Raw genomic sequence first — 14,979 nt, forward strand, 5'->3', positions numbered from 1 at the left:
TTTCTTGACTTGCCTTGCCTTGGCTTGCCTTGCCGTGCCTTGCCTTGCCTTTTCTTGCCTTTTCTTGCCTTTTCTTGCCTTGCCTTTTCTTGCCTTTTCTTGCCTTGCCTTTTCTTTACTTTTATTTCCTTGCCTTTTCTTGACTTGCCTTTTCTTGCCTTTTCTTCCCTTGACTTTATTGCATTTTCTTGCCTTGCCATTTCTTGCCTTGCCTTTTCTTGCCTTGCCTTTTCTTGTCTTGCTTCTTCTTGCCTTTTCTTTCCTTTTCTTGGGTTTTCTTTTCCCGCCTTTTCTTGCCTTTTCTTGCCTTGCCTTGCCTTTCTTTCCCTTCCCTTACCTTTCCTTGCCTTGCCTTTCCTTGCCTTTCCCTTCCTTGGCTTTCCTTGCCTTTCCTTGCCTTGTCTTGCCTTTTCTTCCCTTTTTTTGCCTTGACTTTTCTTGCCTTTTCTTGCCTTTTCTTGCCTTTTCTTGCCTTGCCTTTACTTGGATTTTCTTGCCTTGCCATTCTTGCCTTTTCTTTTCTTGCCCTTTCTTGCCTTTTCTTGTCTTTTTTTGCCTTGTTTTTTTCTTGCCTTGCGTTTTCTTGCCTTGCCTTTTCTTTCCTTTTCTTTCCTTGCCTTTTCTTGCCTTGCCATTTCTTGCCTTGCCTTTTCTTGTCTTGATTCTTCTTGCCTTTTCTTGCCTTTTCTTGCCTTTTCTTGCCTTTTCTTCCCTTGCCTTGCCTTGCCTTGCCTTTTCTTGGCTTGCCTTTTCTTGCCTTGCCTTTTCTTGCCTTTTCTTGCCTTGCCTTTTCTTTCCTTTTCTTTCCTTGCCTTTTCTTGCCTTGCCTTTTCTTGCCTTTTCTTGCCTTGCCTTTTCTTCCCTTTTCTTGCCTTGCTTTTTCTTCCCTTTTCTTGCCTTGCCTTTCCTTGCCTTTTCTTGACTTGCCTTGCCTTGGCTTGCCTTGCCGTGCCTTGCCTTGCATTGCCTTGCCTTTCCTTGCCTTTTCTTGCCTTTTCTTGCCTTTTCTTGCCTTGCCTTTTCTTGCCTTGCCTTGCCTTGCCTTTTCTTTCCTTTTATTTCCTTGCCTTTTCTTGACTTGCCTTTTCTTTCCTTTTCTTTCCTTGCCTTTTCTTGCCTTGCCTTTTCTTGCCTTTTCTTGCCTTGCCTTTTCTTTCCTTTTCTTTCCTTGTCTTTTCTTGACTTGCCTTTTCTTGCCTTTTCTTCCCTTGCCTTTGTTGCATTTTCTTGCCTTGCCATTTCTTGCCTTGCCTTTTCTTGCCTTGCCTTTTCTTGTCTTGCTTCTTCTTGCCTTTTCTTTCCTTTTCTTGGGTTTTCTTTTCCCGCCTTTTCTTGCCTTTTCTTGCCTTGCCTTGCCTTTCTTTCCCTTCCCTTTCCTTTCCTTTCCTTTCCTTGCCTTTCCTTGCCTTTCGCTTCCTTGGCTTTCCTTGCCTTTCCTTGCCTTGTCTTGCCTTTTCTTCCCTTTTTTTGCCTTGACTTCTCTTGCCTTTTCTTGCCTTTTCTTGCCTTGCCTTTTCTTGCCTTTTCTTGCCTTGCCTTTACTTGGATTTTCTTGCCTTGCCATTCTTGCCTTTTCTTTTCTTGCCCTTTCTTGCCTTTTCTGGTCTTTTTTTGCCTTGTTTTTTTCTTGCCTTGCCTTTTCTTGCCTTGCCTTTTCTTTCCTTTTCTTTCCTTGCCTTTTCTTGCCTTGCCATTTCTTGCCTTGCCTTTTCTTGTCTTGATTCTTCTTGCCTTTTCTTGCCTTTTCTTGCCTTTTCTTGCCTTTTCTTGCCTTTTCTTGCCTTGCCTTGCCTTGCCTTGCCTTTTCTTGGCTTGCCTTTTCTTGCCTTGCCTTTTCTTGCCTTGCCTGGCCTTGCCTTGCATTGCCTTGCCTTGCCTTTCCTTTCCCTTTCTTGCCTTTTCTTGCCTTGCCATTACTTGCCCTGACTTGCCTGTATTTTGTTGCCTTTTCTTGCCTTGCCTTTTCTTGCCTTGCCTTTTCTTGCCTTTTATTTTCTTGCCTTTTCTTGGCTTTTCTTTTCTTCCCTTTTCTTGCCTTGCCTTGCCTTTTCTTACCTTGCCTTTTCTCGCCTTGCGTTGCCTCGCCTTGCCTTTTCTTTCCTTGCCTTGCCTTTTCTAGCCTTGCCTTTTCTTGCCTTTACTTGCCTTGCCTTTTCTTTCCCTGCCTTTTCTTGCCTTGCCTTTTCTTGCCTTTTCTTGCCTTGCCTTTACTTGCCTTTTCTTTCCTTGATTTTTCTTGCCTTTTCTTTTCTTGCCTTGCCTTTTCTTGCCTTTTCTTGCCTTTTCTTGCCTTGCCTTTTCTTCTCTTGGCTTTTCTTGCCTTTTCTTTTCTTGCCTTTTCTATTCTTGCTTTTCCTTGCCTTGCCTTGCCTTTCCTTCCCTTTTCTTGCCTTTAATTCTCTTTCCTTGCCTTTCCTTTCCTTTCCTTTCCTTTCCTTTCCTTTTCTTGCCTTTTCTTGGCTTTTATTTTCTTCCCTTTTCTTGCCTTGCCTTGTCTTTTCTTGCCTTGCCTTTTCTTGGCTTTTATTTTCTTCCCTTTTCTTGCCTTGCCTTGTCTTTTCTTGCCTTGCCTTTTCTTGCCTTGCCTTGCCTTGCCTTTTCTTTTCTTTTCTTTTCTTTTCTTTTCTTTTCTTTTCTTTTCTTTTCTTTTCTTTTCTTTTCTTTTCTTTTCTTTTCTTTTCTTTTCTTTTCTTTTCTTTTCTTTTCTTTTCTTTTCTTTTCTTTTCTTTTCTTTTCTTTTCTTTTCTTTTCTTTTCTTTTCTTTTCTTTTCTTTTCTTTTCTTTTCTTTTCTTTTCTTCTCTTCTCTTCTCTTCTCTTTTCTTCTCTTCTCTTCTCTTCTCTTTTCTTTTCTTTTCTTTTCTTTTCTTTTCTTTTCTTTTCTTTTCTTTTCTTTTCTTTTCTTTTCTTTTCTTTTCTTTTCTTTTCTTTTCTTTTCTTTTCTTTTCTTTTCTTTTCTTTTCTTTTCTTTTCTTTTCTTTTCTTTTCTTTTCTTTTCTTTTCTTTTCTTTTCTTTTCTTTTCTTTTCTTTTCTTTTCTTTTCTTTTCTTTTCTTTTCTTTTCTTTTCTTTTCTTTTCTTTTCTTTTCTTTTCTTTTCTTTTCTTTTCTTTTCTTTTCTTTTCTTTTCTTTTCTTTTCTTTTCCTTGCCTTGCCTTGCCTTGCCTTGCCTTGCCTTGCCTTGCCTTGCCTTGCCTTGCCTTGCCTTGCCTTTTCTTGCCTTTTCTTACCTTGCCTTTACTTGCCTTTTCTTGCCTTTTCTTGCCTTGCCTTGCCTTGCCTTTCCTTGCCTTTCCTTCCCTTGGCTTTCCTTTCCTTGCCTTGCCTAGCCTTGCCTTTTCTTGCCTTTTCTTGACTTTTCTTGCCTTGCATTTTCTTGCCTTTTCTTGCCTTGCCTTTTCTATTCTTGCCTTTTCTTGCCTTTTCTTTTCTTGCCTTTTCTTGCCTTGCCTTGCCTTGCCTTGCCTTGCCTTGCCTTCCCTTGCTTTGCCGTTTCTTGCTTTTTCTTTTCTTGCCTTTTCTTAGCTTTTCTTTTCTTGCCTTTTACTTCCTTTTCTTGCCTTGCCTTTTCTTGCCATGACTTGTCATGCCTTGCCTTCCCTTGCCTTTCCTTTCCTTTCCATTTCTTGCCTTTTCTTGCCTTGCCTTTACTTGCCTTTACTTGCCTGCCTTTTCTTGCCTTTTCTTATCTTGCCTTTTCTTGCCTTGGCATTTTTTGCCTTGCCTTGCGTTGCCTTACCTTGCCTTGCCTTGCATTGCCTTTCATTGCCTTTCATTGCCTTTCCTTTCTTTGCCTTTTCTTGCCATACATTGCCTTTTCTTGCCTTTTTTTGTTTTTTCTTGCCTTGACTTGCCTTTCTTTGCCTTGCCTTGCATTGCCTTTTCTTGCCTTTTCTTGACATTTCTTGCCTTGCATTTTCTTGCCTATTCTTGCCTTGCCTTTTCTTGTCTTGCCTTTTCTTGCCTTTTCTTTTCTTGCCTTTTCTTGCCTTGCTTTTTTTTGCCTTTTCTTGCCTTGCCTTTTCTTGCTTTTTCTTGTCTTTTCTTGCCTTGCCTTTTCTTGCTTTTTCTTGTCTTTTCTTGCCTTGCATTTTCTTGCTTTTTCTTGTCTTTTCTAGCCTTGCCTTCTCTTGCCTTGCCTTGCCTTGCCTTTTCTTGCCTTTTCTTGCCTTGCATTTTCTTGCCTTTTCTTGCCTTGCCTTTTCTTGTCTTGCCTTTTCTTGCCTTGCCTTTTCTTGCCTTTTCTTGCCTTGCCTTTTTTCTTACCTTGCCTTGCCTTGCCTTTTCTTGCCTTTTCTTGCTTTGCCGTTTCTTGCTTTTTCTTTTCTTGCCTTTTCTTGGCTTTTCTTTTCTTGCCTTTTCTTGCCTTTTCTTGCCTTGCCTTTTCTTGCATTTTCTTACCTTCCCTTTTCTTGCCTTGGCATTTATTGCCTTGCCTTGCCTTGCCTTACCTTGTCTTGCCTTGCCTTGCCTTTCATTGCCTTTAAATGCCTTTCCTTTCTTTACCTTTTCTTGCCATGCATTGCCTTTTCTTGTCTTTTCTTGTTTTTTCTTGCCTTTTCTTGCCTTTCTTTGCCTTGCCTTGCCTTGCCTTGCCTTTTCTTGAATTTTCTTGCCTTGCATTTTCTTGCCTTTTCTTGCCTTGCCTTGCCTTCCTTTCCCTTGCCTTGACTTGCCTTTTTTTTCCTTGCTTTTCCTTGCCCTTTTTTGCCTTGCCTTTTCTTGACTTGCCTTGCCTTTTCTTGCCTTTTCTTGCCTTTTCTTGCCTTGTCTTGCCTTGCCTTGCCTTGCCTTTTCTTGCCTTGTCTTTTCTTGCCTTTTCTTGCCTTGCCTTTTCTTCTGTTGCGTTTTCTTGCCTTTTCTTTTCTTGCCTTTTCTTTTCTTGTTTTCCTTGCTTTGCCTTGCCTTTTCTTCCCTTTTCTTGCCTTGCCTTGCCTTGCCTTGCCTTGCCTTCCCTTGCCTTGCCTTGCCTTTTCTTGCCTTGCCTTGCCTTTTCTTGCCTTTTCTTGCCTTGCCTTTTCTTAGCTTTTCTTGCCTTGCCAGACTTGCCTTTTCTTTTCTTGCCTTTTCTTGCATTTTCAAGTTTTTTTTGCCTTGCCTTTTCTTGCCTTGCCTTTTCTTGCCTTGCCTTTTCTTGCCTTGCCTTGCCTTGCCTTGCCTTTCCTTGCCTTTCCTTGCCTTGCCTTGCCTTGCCTTGCCTTGCCTTGCCTTGCCTTGCCTTGCCTTGCCTTGCCTTGCCTTGCCTTGCCTTGCCTTTTCTTGCCTTTTCTTGCCTTTTCTTGCCTTTTATTTTCTTGCCTTTTCTTGACTTTTCTTTTCTTGCCTTTTCTTGCCTTGCCTTTCCTTGCCTTGTGTTTTCTTGCCTTTTCTTGCCTTTTCTTTCCTTGCCTTGCCTTTTCTTGCCTTGCCTTTTCTTGCCTTTTCTTGCCTTGCCTTTACTTGCCTTTTCTTTTCTTGATTTTTCTTGCCTTTTCTTACCTTGCCTTGCCTTTTCTTGCCTTTTCTTGCCTTTCCTTGCCTTTTCTTGCCTTGCTTTTTCTTGCCTTTTCTTCCCTTTTCTTGTCTGGCTTTGCCTTTTCTTCCCTTTTCTTGCCTTGCCTTGTCTTTTCTTGCCTTGCCTTTTCTAGCCTTGCCTTTTCTTGCCTTGCCTTTTCTTGCCTTTTATTGCCTTTTCTTTCCTTGCCTTTTCTTGCCTTTTCTTGCCTTGCCTTGCCTTGCCTTGCCTTTTCTTGCCTTTTCTTGCCTTGCCTTTTCTTGCCATGACTTGCCTTGCCTTCCCTTCCCTTGCCTTTCCTTTCCTTTCCATTTCTTGCCTTTTCTTGCCTTGCCTTTTCTTGCCTTTTCTTGCCTTGCCTTTTCTTGCCTTGGCATTTTTTGCCTTGCCTTGCCTTGCCTTACCTTGTCTTGCCTTTCCTTGCCTTTCATTGCCTTTCATTGCCTTTCCTTTCTTTGCCTTTTCTTGCCATGCATTCCCTTTTCTTGTCTTCCCTTGCCTTTCCTTTCCTTTCCATTTCTTGCCTTTTCTTGCCTTGCCTTGCCTTTTCTTGAATTTTCTTGCCTTGCATTTTCTTGCCTTTTCTTGCCTTGCCTTTTCTTTTCTTGCCTTTTCTTGCCTTGCCTTTTCTTGCCTTTTCTTGCCTTGCCTTGCCTTCCTTTCCCTTGCCTTGACTTGCCTTTTCTTTTCTTGCTTTTTCTTGCCCTTTTTTGCCTTGCCTTTTCTTGACTTGCCTTGCCTTTTCTTGCCTTGTCTTGCCTTGCCTTGCCTTGCCTTGCCTTTTCTTGCCTTGTCTTTTCTTGCCTTTTCTTGCCTTGCCTTTTCTTCTCTTGCGTTTTCTTGCCTTTTCTTTTCTTGCTTTTCCTTGCTTTGCCTTGCCTTTTCTTCCCTTTTCTTGCCTTGCCTTGCCTTGCCTTGCCTTGCCTTCCCTTCCCTTGCCTTGCCTTTCCTTGCCTTTTCTTGCCTTACCTTGCCTTTCCTTGCCTTTTCTTGCCTTGCCTTGCCTTTTCTTGCCTTGCCTTTTCTTGCCTTTTCTTGCATTTTCTTGGTTTTTTTGCCTTGCCTTTTCTTGCCTTGCCTTTTCTTGCCTTGCCTTGCCTTGCCTTTTCTTACCTTGCATTTTCTTGTCATGCTTCTTCTTGCCTTTTCTTGACTTTTCTTGACTTTTCTTTCCTTGCCTTGCCTTTTCTTGCGTTTTCTTGCCTTGCCTTTTCTTGCCTTGCCTTTTCTTGCCTTGACTTTTCTTGCCTTTTCTTTGCTTTTCTATTCTTGCCTTTTCTTGCCTATTCTTGCCTTGCCTTTCCTTGCCATGCCTTGCCTTGCCTTGCCGTGCCTTTTCTTGCCTTGCCTTCCCTTGCCTTTCCTTTCCTTGCTTTTTCTTGACTTGCCTTTTCTTGCCTTGCCTTTTATTGCCTTTTCTTGCCTTTTCTTACCTTGCCTTTTCTTGCCTTGCCTTGCCTTGCCTTTCCTTGCCTTGCTTTTTCTTGCCTTGCCTTTCCTTGCCTTGCCTTTTCTTGCTTTTTCTTGCCTTTTTTTTTCTTGCCTTTTTTTTTCTTGCCTTTTCTTGCCTTTCCTTCTCTTGGCTTTTCTTGCCTTTTCTTTTCTTGCCTTTTCTTTTCTTGCTTTTCCTTGCCTTGCCTTCCCTTTCCTTCCCTTTTCTTGCCTTTTATTGCCTTTTCTTACCTTGCCTTTTCTTGGCTTTTCTTTACTTGCCTTTTCTTGCCTTTTCTTGCCTTTTCTTTTCTTGCCTTTTCTTGACTTTTCTTGCCTTGCCTTGACTTGCCTTTTCTTGCCATTTCTTGCCTTTTCTTGCCTTGCCTTTTCTTGCCTTGCCTTTTCTTGCCTTTTATTTTCTTGCCTTTTCTTGCCTTTTCTTACCTTGCCTTTTCTTGCCTTGCCTTGCCTTTTCTTTTCTTGCCTTTCCTTTTCTTGCCTTTTCTTGCCTTTTCTTGCCTTGCCTTTTCTTCTCTTGGCTTTTCTTGCCTTTTCTTTTCTTGCTTTTCCTTGCCTTGCCTTCCCTTTCCTTCCCTTTTCCTGCCTTTTATTGCCTTTTCTTACCTTGCCTTTTCTTGCCTTGCCTTGCCTTTTCTTTTCTTGCCTTTTCTTGACTTTTCTTGCCTTGCCTTGACTTGCCTTTTCTTGCCTTTTCTTGCTTTTTCTTGCCTTGCCTTTACTTGCCTTTCCTTGCCTGCCATTTCTTGCCTTTTCTTGCCTTGACTTTTCTTGCCTTGACTTTTCTTGCCTTGACTTTTCTTGCCTTTTCTTCGCTTTTCTTTTCTTGCCTTTTCTTGCCTATTCTTGCCTTGCCTTTCCTTGCCATGCCTTGCCTTGCCTTGCCGTGCCTTTTCTTGCCTTGTCTTCCCTTGCCTTTCCTTTCCTTGCTTTTTCTTGACTTCCCTTTTCATGCCTTGCCATTACTTGCCTTTACTTGCCTGCCTTGTCTTGCCTTTTCTTTTCTTGCCTTTTCTTGCCTTGCCTTGCCTTTTCTTACCTTGCCTTTTCTTGCCTTGCCTTTCCTTGCCTTTTCTTGCCTTGCCTTGCCTTTTCTTGCCTTGCTTTTTCTTTCCTTGCCTTTTCTTGCCTTTTCTTGCCTTTTCTTACCTAGCCTTTTCTTGCCTTGCCTTGCCTTGCCTTTCCTTGCCTTGCTTTTTCTTGCCTTGCCTTTCCTTGCCTTGCCTTTTCTTGCTTTTTCTTGCCTTTTTTTTTCTTGCCTTTTTTTTTCTTGCCTTTTCTTGCCTTTCCTTCTCTTGGCTTTTCTTGCCTTTTCTTTTCTTGCCTTTTCTTTTCTTGCTTTTCCTTGCCTTGCCTTCCCTTTCCTTCCCTTTTCTTGCCTTTTATTGCCTTTTCTTACCTTGCCTTTTCTTGGCTTTTCTTTACTTGTCTTTTCTTGCCTTTTCTTGCCTTTTCTTTACTTGCCTTTTCTTGACTTTTCTTGCCTTGCCTTGACTTGCCTTTTCTTGCCATTTCTTGCCTTTTCTTGCCTTGCCTTTTCTTGCCTTGCCTTTTCTTGCCTTTTTTTTTCTTGTCTTTTCTTGCCTTTTCTTACCTTGCCTTTTCTTGCCTTGTCTTACCTTGCCTTGCCTTGCTTTTTCTTGCCTTGCCTTTCCTTGCCTTGCCTTTTCTTGCTTTTTCTTGCCTTTTCTTTTCTTGCCTTTCCATTTCTTGCCTTTTCTTGCCTTTTCTTGCCTTGCATTTTCTTCTCTTGGCTTTTCTTGCCTTTTCTTTTCTTGCTTTTCCTTGCCTTGCCTTCCCTTTCCTTCCCTTTTCCTGCCTTTTATTGCCTTTTCTTACCTTGCCTTTTCTTGCCTTGCCTTGCCTTTTCTTTTCTTGCCTTTTCTTGACTTTTCTTGCCTTGCCTTGACTTGCCTTTTCTTGCCTTTTCTTGCTTTTTCTTGCCTTGCCTTTACTTGCCTTTCCTTGCCTGCCATTTCTTGCCTTTTCTTGCCTTGACTTTTCTTGCCTTGACTTTTCTTGCCTTGACTTTTCTTGCCTTTTCTTCGCTTTTCTTTTCTTGCATTTTCTTGCCTATTCTTGCCTTGCCTTTTCTTGCCATGACTTGCCTTGCTTTGCCTTCTCTTGCCTTTCCTTTCCTTCCTTTCCTTTTCTTGCCTTTTCTTGCCTTGCCTTTACTTGCCTTTACTTGCCTGACTTTTCTTGCCTTTTCTTGCCTTGCCTTTTCTTGCGTGGCCTTTTCTTGCCTTTTCTTTTCTTGTCTTTTCTTGGATTTTCTTTTCTTGCCTTTTCTTGCCTTGCCTTGCCTTTTCTTGCCTTGCCTTTTCTTGCCTTTTCGTTTCCTTTCCTTTTCTTGCCTTGCCTTTTCTTGCCTTGACTTTTCTTGCCTTTTCTTGCCTTTTCTTTCCTTGCCTTTTCTTTCTCTGCCTTTTCTTGCCTTGCCTTGCCTTGCTTTTTCTTGCCTTTTCTTCCCTTTTCTTGTCTGGCTTTGCCTTTTCTTCCCTTTTCTTGCCTTTTCTTGCCTTTTTTTTTCCTTTCCTTGCCTTGCCTTGCCTTGCCTGCCTTGCCTTGCCTTTCTTGGCTTGCCTTGCCTTGCCTTGACTTTTCTTGCCTTTTCTTGCCTTTTCTTGCCTTTTCTTACATTTTCTTGCTTTTTCTTGCCTTGCCTTGCTTTCCTTTCCTTGCCTTTCATTTCCTCTACGTTTTTTGCCTTTTCTTCCCATGACTTTTCTTTCCTTGCCTTTTCTTGCCTTTTCTTGCCATGACTTGCCTTGCCTTCCCTTCCCTTGCCTTTCCTTTCCTTTCCATTTCTTGCCTTTTCTTGCCTTGCCTTTTCTTGCATTTTCATGCCTTGCCTTTTCTTGCCTTGGCATTTTTTGCCTTGCCTTGCCTTGCCTTACCTTGTCTTGCCTTTCCTTGCCTTTCATTGCCTTTCATTGCCTTTCCTTTCTTTGCCTTTTCTTGCCATACATTGCCTTTTCTTGCCTTTTTTTGTTTTTTCTTGCCTTGACTTGCCTTTCTTTGCCTTGCCTTGCATTGCCTTTTCTTGCCTTTTCTTGACATTTCTTGCCTTGCATTTTCTTGCCTATTCTTGCCTTGCCTTTTCTTGTCTTGCCTTTTCTTGCCTTTTCTTTTCTTGCCTTTTCTTGCCTTGCTTTTTTTTGCCTTTTCTTGCCTTGCCTTTTCTTGCTTTTTCTTGTCTTTTCTTGCCTTGCCTTTTCTTGCTTTTTCTTGTCTTTTCTTGCCTTGCATTTTCTTGCTTTTTCTTGTCTTTTCTAGCCTTGCCTTCTCTTGCCTTGCCTTGCCTTGCCTTTTCTTGCCTTTTCTTGCCTTGCATTTTCTTGCCTTTTCTTGCCTTGCCTTTTCTTGTCTTGCCTTTTCTTGCCTTGCCTTTTCTTGCCTTTTCTTGCCTTGCCTTTTTTCTTACCTTGCCTTGCCTTGCCTTTTCTTGCCTTTTCTTGCTTTGCCGTTTCTTGCTTTTTCTTTTCTTGCCTTTTCTTGGCTTTTCTTTTCTTGCCTTTTCTTGCCTTTTCTTGCCTTGCCTTTTCTTGCATTTTCTTACCTTCCCTTTTCTTGCCTTGGCATTTATTGCCTTGCCTTGCCTTGCCTTACCTTGTCTTGCCTTGCCTTGCCTTTCATTGCCTTTAAATGCCTTTCCTTTCTTTACCTTTTCTTGCCATGCATTGCCTTTTCTTGTCTTTTCTTGTTTTTTCTTGCCTTTTCTTGCCTTTCTTTGCCTTGCCTTGCCTTGCCTTGCCTTTTCTTGAATTTTCTTGCCTTGCATTTTCTTGCCTTTTCTTGCCTTGCCTTGCCTTCCTTTCCCTTGCCTTGACTTGCCTTTTTTTTCCTTGCTTTTCCTTGCCCTTTTTTGCCTTGCCTTTTCTTGACTTGCCTTGCCTTTTCTTGCCTTTTCTTGCCTTTTCTTGCCTTGTCTTGCCTTGCCTTGCCTTGCCTTTTCTTGCCTTGTCTTTTCTTGCCTTTTCTTGCCTTGCCTTTTCTTCTGTTGCGTTTTCTTGCCTTTTCTTTTCTTGCCTTTTCTTTTCTTGTTTTCCTTGCTTTGCCTTGCCTTTTCTTCCCTTTTCTTGCCTTGCCTTGCCTTGCCTTGCCTTGCCTTCCCTTGCCTTGCCTTGCCTTTTCTTGCCTTTTCTTGCCTTGCCTTTTCTTAGCTTTTCTTGCCTTGCCAGACTTGCCTTTTCTTTTCTTGCCTTTTCTTGCATTTTCAAGTTTTTTTTACCTTGCCTTTTCTTGCCTTGCCTTTTCTTGCCTTGCCTTGCCTTGCCTTGCCTTGCCTTTCCTTGCCTTTCCTTGCCTTTCCTTGCCTTTCCTTGCCTTGCCTTGCCTTGCCTTGCCTTGCCTTGCCTTGCCTTGCCTTGCCTTGCCTTGCCTTGCCTTGCCTTTTCTTGCCTTTTCTTGCCTTTTCTTGCCTTTTATTTTCTTGCCTTTTCTTGACTTTTCTTTTCTTGCCTTTTCTTGCCTTGCCTTTCCTTGCCTTGTGTTTTCTTGCCTTTTCTTGCCTTTTCTTTCCTTGCCTTGCCTTTTCTTGCCTTGCCTTTTCTTGCCTTTTCTTGCCTTGCCTTTACTTGCCTTTTCTTTTCTTGATTTTTCTTGCCTTTTCTTACCTTGCCTTGCTTTTTCTTGCCTTTTCTTCCCTTTTCTTGTCTGGCTTTGCCTTTTCTTCCCTTTTCTTGCCTTGCCTTGTCTTTTCTTGCCTTGCCTTTTCTAGCCTTGCCTTTTCTTGCCTTGCCTTTTCTTGCCTTTTATTGCCTTTTCTTTCCTTGCCTTTTCTTGCCTTTTCTTGCCTTGCCTTGCCTTGCCTTGCCTTTTCTTGCCTTTTCTTGCCTTGCCTTTTCTTGCCATGACTTGCCTTGCCTTCCCTTCCCTTGCCTTTCCTTTCCTTTCCATTTCTTGCCTTTTCTTGCCTTGCCTTTTCTTGCCTTTTCTTGCCTTGCCTTTTCTTGCCTTGGCATTTTTTGCCTTGCCTTGCCTTGCCTTACCTTGTCTTGCCTTTCCTTGCCTTTCATTGCCTTTCATTGCCTTTCCTTTCTTTGCCTTTTCTTGCCATGCATTGCCTTTTCTTGTCTTCCCTTGCCTTTCCTTTCCTTTCCATTTCTTGCCTTTTCTTGCCTTGCCTTGCCTTTTCTTGAATTTTCTTGCCTTGCATTTTCTTGCCTTTTCTTGCCTTGCCTTTTCTTGTCTTGCCTTTTCTTGCCTTGCCTTTTCTTGCCTTTTCTTGCCTTGCCTTGCCTTCCTTTCCCTTGCCTTGACTTGCCTTTTCTTTTCTTGCTTTTTCTTGCCCTTTTTTGCCTTGCCTTTTCTTGACTTGCCTTGCCTTTTCTTGCCTTGTCTTGCCTTGCCTTGCCTTGCCTTGCCTTTTCTTGCCTTGTCTTTTCTTGCCTTTTCTTGCCTTGCCTTTTCTTCTCTTGCGTTTTCTTGCCTTTTCTTTTCTTGCTTTTCCTTGCTTTGCCTTGCCTTTTCTTCCCTTTTCTTGCCTTGCCTTGCCTTGCCTTGCCTTGCCTTCCCTTCCCTTGCCTTGCCTTTCCTTGCCTTTTCTTGCCTTGCCTTGCCTTTTCTTGCCTTGCCTTTTCTTGCCTTTTCTTGCATTTTCTTGGTTTTTTTGCCTTGCCTTGCCTTTTCTTGCCTTGCCTTTTCTTGCCTTGCCTTGCCATTTCTTGCCTTGCCTTTTCTTACCTTGCATTTACTTGTCATGCTTCTTCTTGCCTTTTCTTGACTTTTCTTGACTTTTCTTTCCTTGCCTTGCCTTTTCTTGCGTTTTCTTGCCTTGACTTTTCTTGCCTTGACTTTTCTTGCCTTTTCTTTGCTTTTCTATTCTTGCCTTTTCTTGCCTATTCTTGCCTTGCCTTTCCTTGCCATGCCTTGCCTTGCCTTGCCGTGCCTTTTCTTGCCTTGCCTTCCCTTGCCTTTCCTTTCCTTGCTTTTTCTTGACTTGCCTTTTCTTGCCTTGCCTTTTATTGCCTTTTCTTGCCTTTTCTTACCTTGCCTTTTCTTGCCTTGCCTTGCCTTGCCTTTCCTTGCCTTGCTTTTTCTTGCCTTGCCTTTCCTTGCCTTGCCTTTTCTTGCTTTTTCTTGCCTTTTTTTTTCTTGCCTTTTTTTTTCTTGCCTTTTCTTGCCTTTCCTTCTCTTGGCTTTTCTTGCCTTTTCTTTTCTTGCCTTTTCTTTTCTTGCTTTTCCTTGCCTTGCCTTCCCTTTCCTTCCCTTTTCTTGCCTTTTATTGCCTTTTCTTACCTTGCCTTTTCTTGGCTTTTCTTTACTTGCCTTTTCTTGCCTTTTCTTGCCTTTTCTTTTCTTGCCTTTTCTTGACTTTTCTTGCCTTGCCTTGACTTGCCTTTTCTTGCCATTTCTTGCCTTTTCTTGCCTTGCCTTTTCTTGCCTTGCCTTTTCTTGCCTTTTATTTTCTTGCCTTTTCTTGCCTTTTCTTACCTTGCCTTTTCTTGCCTTGCCTTGCCTTTTCTTTTCTTGCCTTTCCTTTTCTTGCCTTTTCTTGCCTTTTCTTGCCTTGCATTTTCTTCTCTTGGCTTTTCTTGCCTTTTCTTTTCTTGCTTTTCCTTGCCTTGCCTTCCCTTTCCTTCCCTTTTCCTGCCTTTTATTGCCTTTTCTTACCTTGCCTTTTCTTGCCTTGCCTTGCCTTTTCTTTTCTTGCCTTTTCTTGACTTTTCTTGCCTTGCCTTGACTTGCCTTTTCTTGCCTTTTTTTGCTTTTTCTTGCCTTGCCTTTACTTGCCTTTCCTTGCCTGCCATTTCTTGCCTTTTCTTGCCTTGACTTTTCTTGCCTTGACTTTTCTTGCCTTGACTTTTCTTGCCTTGACTTTTCTTGCCTTTTCTTCGCTTTTCTTTTCTTGCCTTTTCTTGCCTATTCTTGCCTTGCCTTTCCTTGCCATGCCTTGCCTTGCCTTGCCGTGCCTTTTCTTGCCTTGTCTTCCCTTGCCTTTCCTTTCCTTGCTTTTTCTTGACTTCCCTTTTCATGCCTTGCCATTACTTGCCTTTACTTGCCTGCCTTGTCTTGCCTTTTCTTTTCTTGCCTTTTCTTGCCTTGCCTTGCCTTTTCTTACCTTGCCTTTTCTTGCCTTGCCTTTCCTTGCCTTTTCTTGCCTTGCCTTGCCTTTTCTTGCCTTGCTTTTTCTTTCCTTGCCTTTTCTTGCCTTTTCTTGCCTTTTCTTACCTAGCCTTTTCTTGCCTTGCCTTGCCTTGCCTTTCCTTGCCTTGCTTTTTCTTGCCTTGCCTTTCCTTGCCTTGCCTTTTCTTGCTTTTTCTTGCCTTTTTTTTTCTTGCCGTTTTTTTTCTTGCCTTTTCTTGCGTTTCCTTCTCTTGGCTTTTCTTGCCTTTTCTTTTCTTGCCTTTTCTTTTCTTGCTTTTCCTTGCCTTGCCTTCCCTTTCCTTCCCTTTTCTTGCCTTTTATTGCCTTTTCTTACCTTGCCTTTTCTTGGCTTTTCTTTACTTGCCTTTTCTTGCCTTTTCTTGCCTTTTCTTTACTTGCCTTTTCTTGACTTTTCTTGCCTTGCCTTGACTTGCCTTTTCTTGCCATTTCTTGCCTTTTCTTGCCTTGCCTTTTCTTGCCTTGCCTTTTCTTGCCTTTTTTTTTCTTGTCTTTTCTTGCCTTTTCTTACCTTGCCTTTTCTTGCCTTGTCTTACCTTGCCTTGCCTTGCTTTTTCTTGCCTTGCCTTTCCTTGCCTTGCCTTTTCTTGCTTTTTCTTGCCTTTTCTTTTCTTGCCTTTCCATTTCTTGCCTTTTCTTGCCTTTTCTTGCCTTGCATTTTCTTCTCTTGGCTTTTCTTGCCTTTTCTTTTCTTGCTTTTCCTTGCCTTGCCTTCCCTTTCCTTCCCTTTTCCTGCCTTTTATTGCCTTTTCTTACCTTGCCTTTTCTTGCCTTGCCTTGCCTTTTCTTTTCTTGCCTTTTCTTGACTTTTCTTGCCTTGCCTTGACTTGCCTTTTCTTGCCTTTTCTTGCTTTTTCTTGCCTTGCCTTTACTTGCCTTTCCTTGCCTGCCATTTCTTGCCTTTTCTTGCCTTGACTTTTCTTGCCT

The sequence above is a fragment of the Phalacrocorax aristotelis genome, chromosome Z, assembly GCF_949628215.1.
Source record: "Phalacrocorax aristotelis chromosome Z, bGulAri2.1, whole genome shotgun sequence".
In the NCBI taxonomy this organism is placed as follows: Eukaryota; Metazoa; Chordata; class Aves; order Suliformes; family Phalacrocoracidae; genus Phalacrocorax; species Phalacrocorax aristotelis.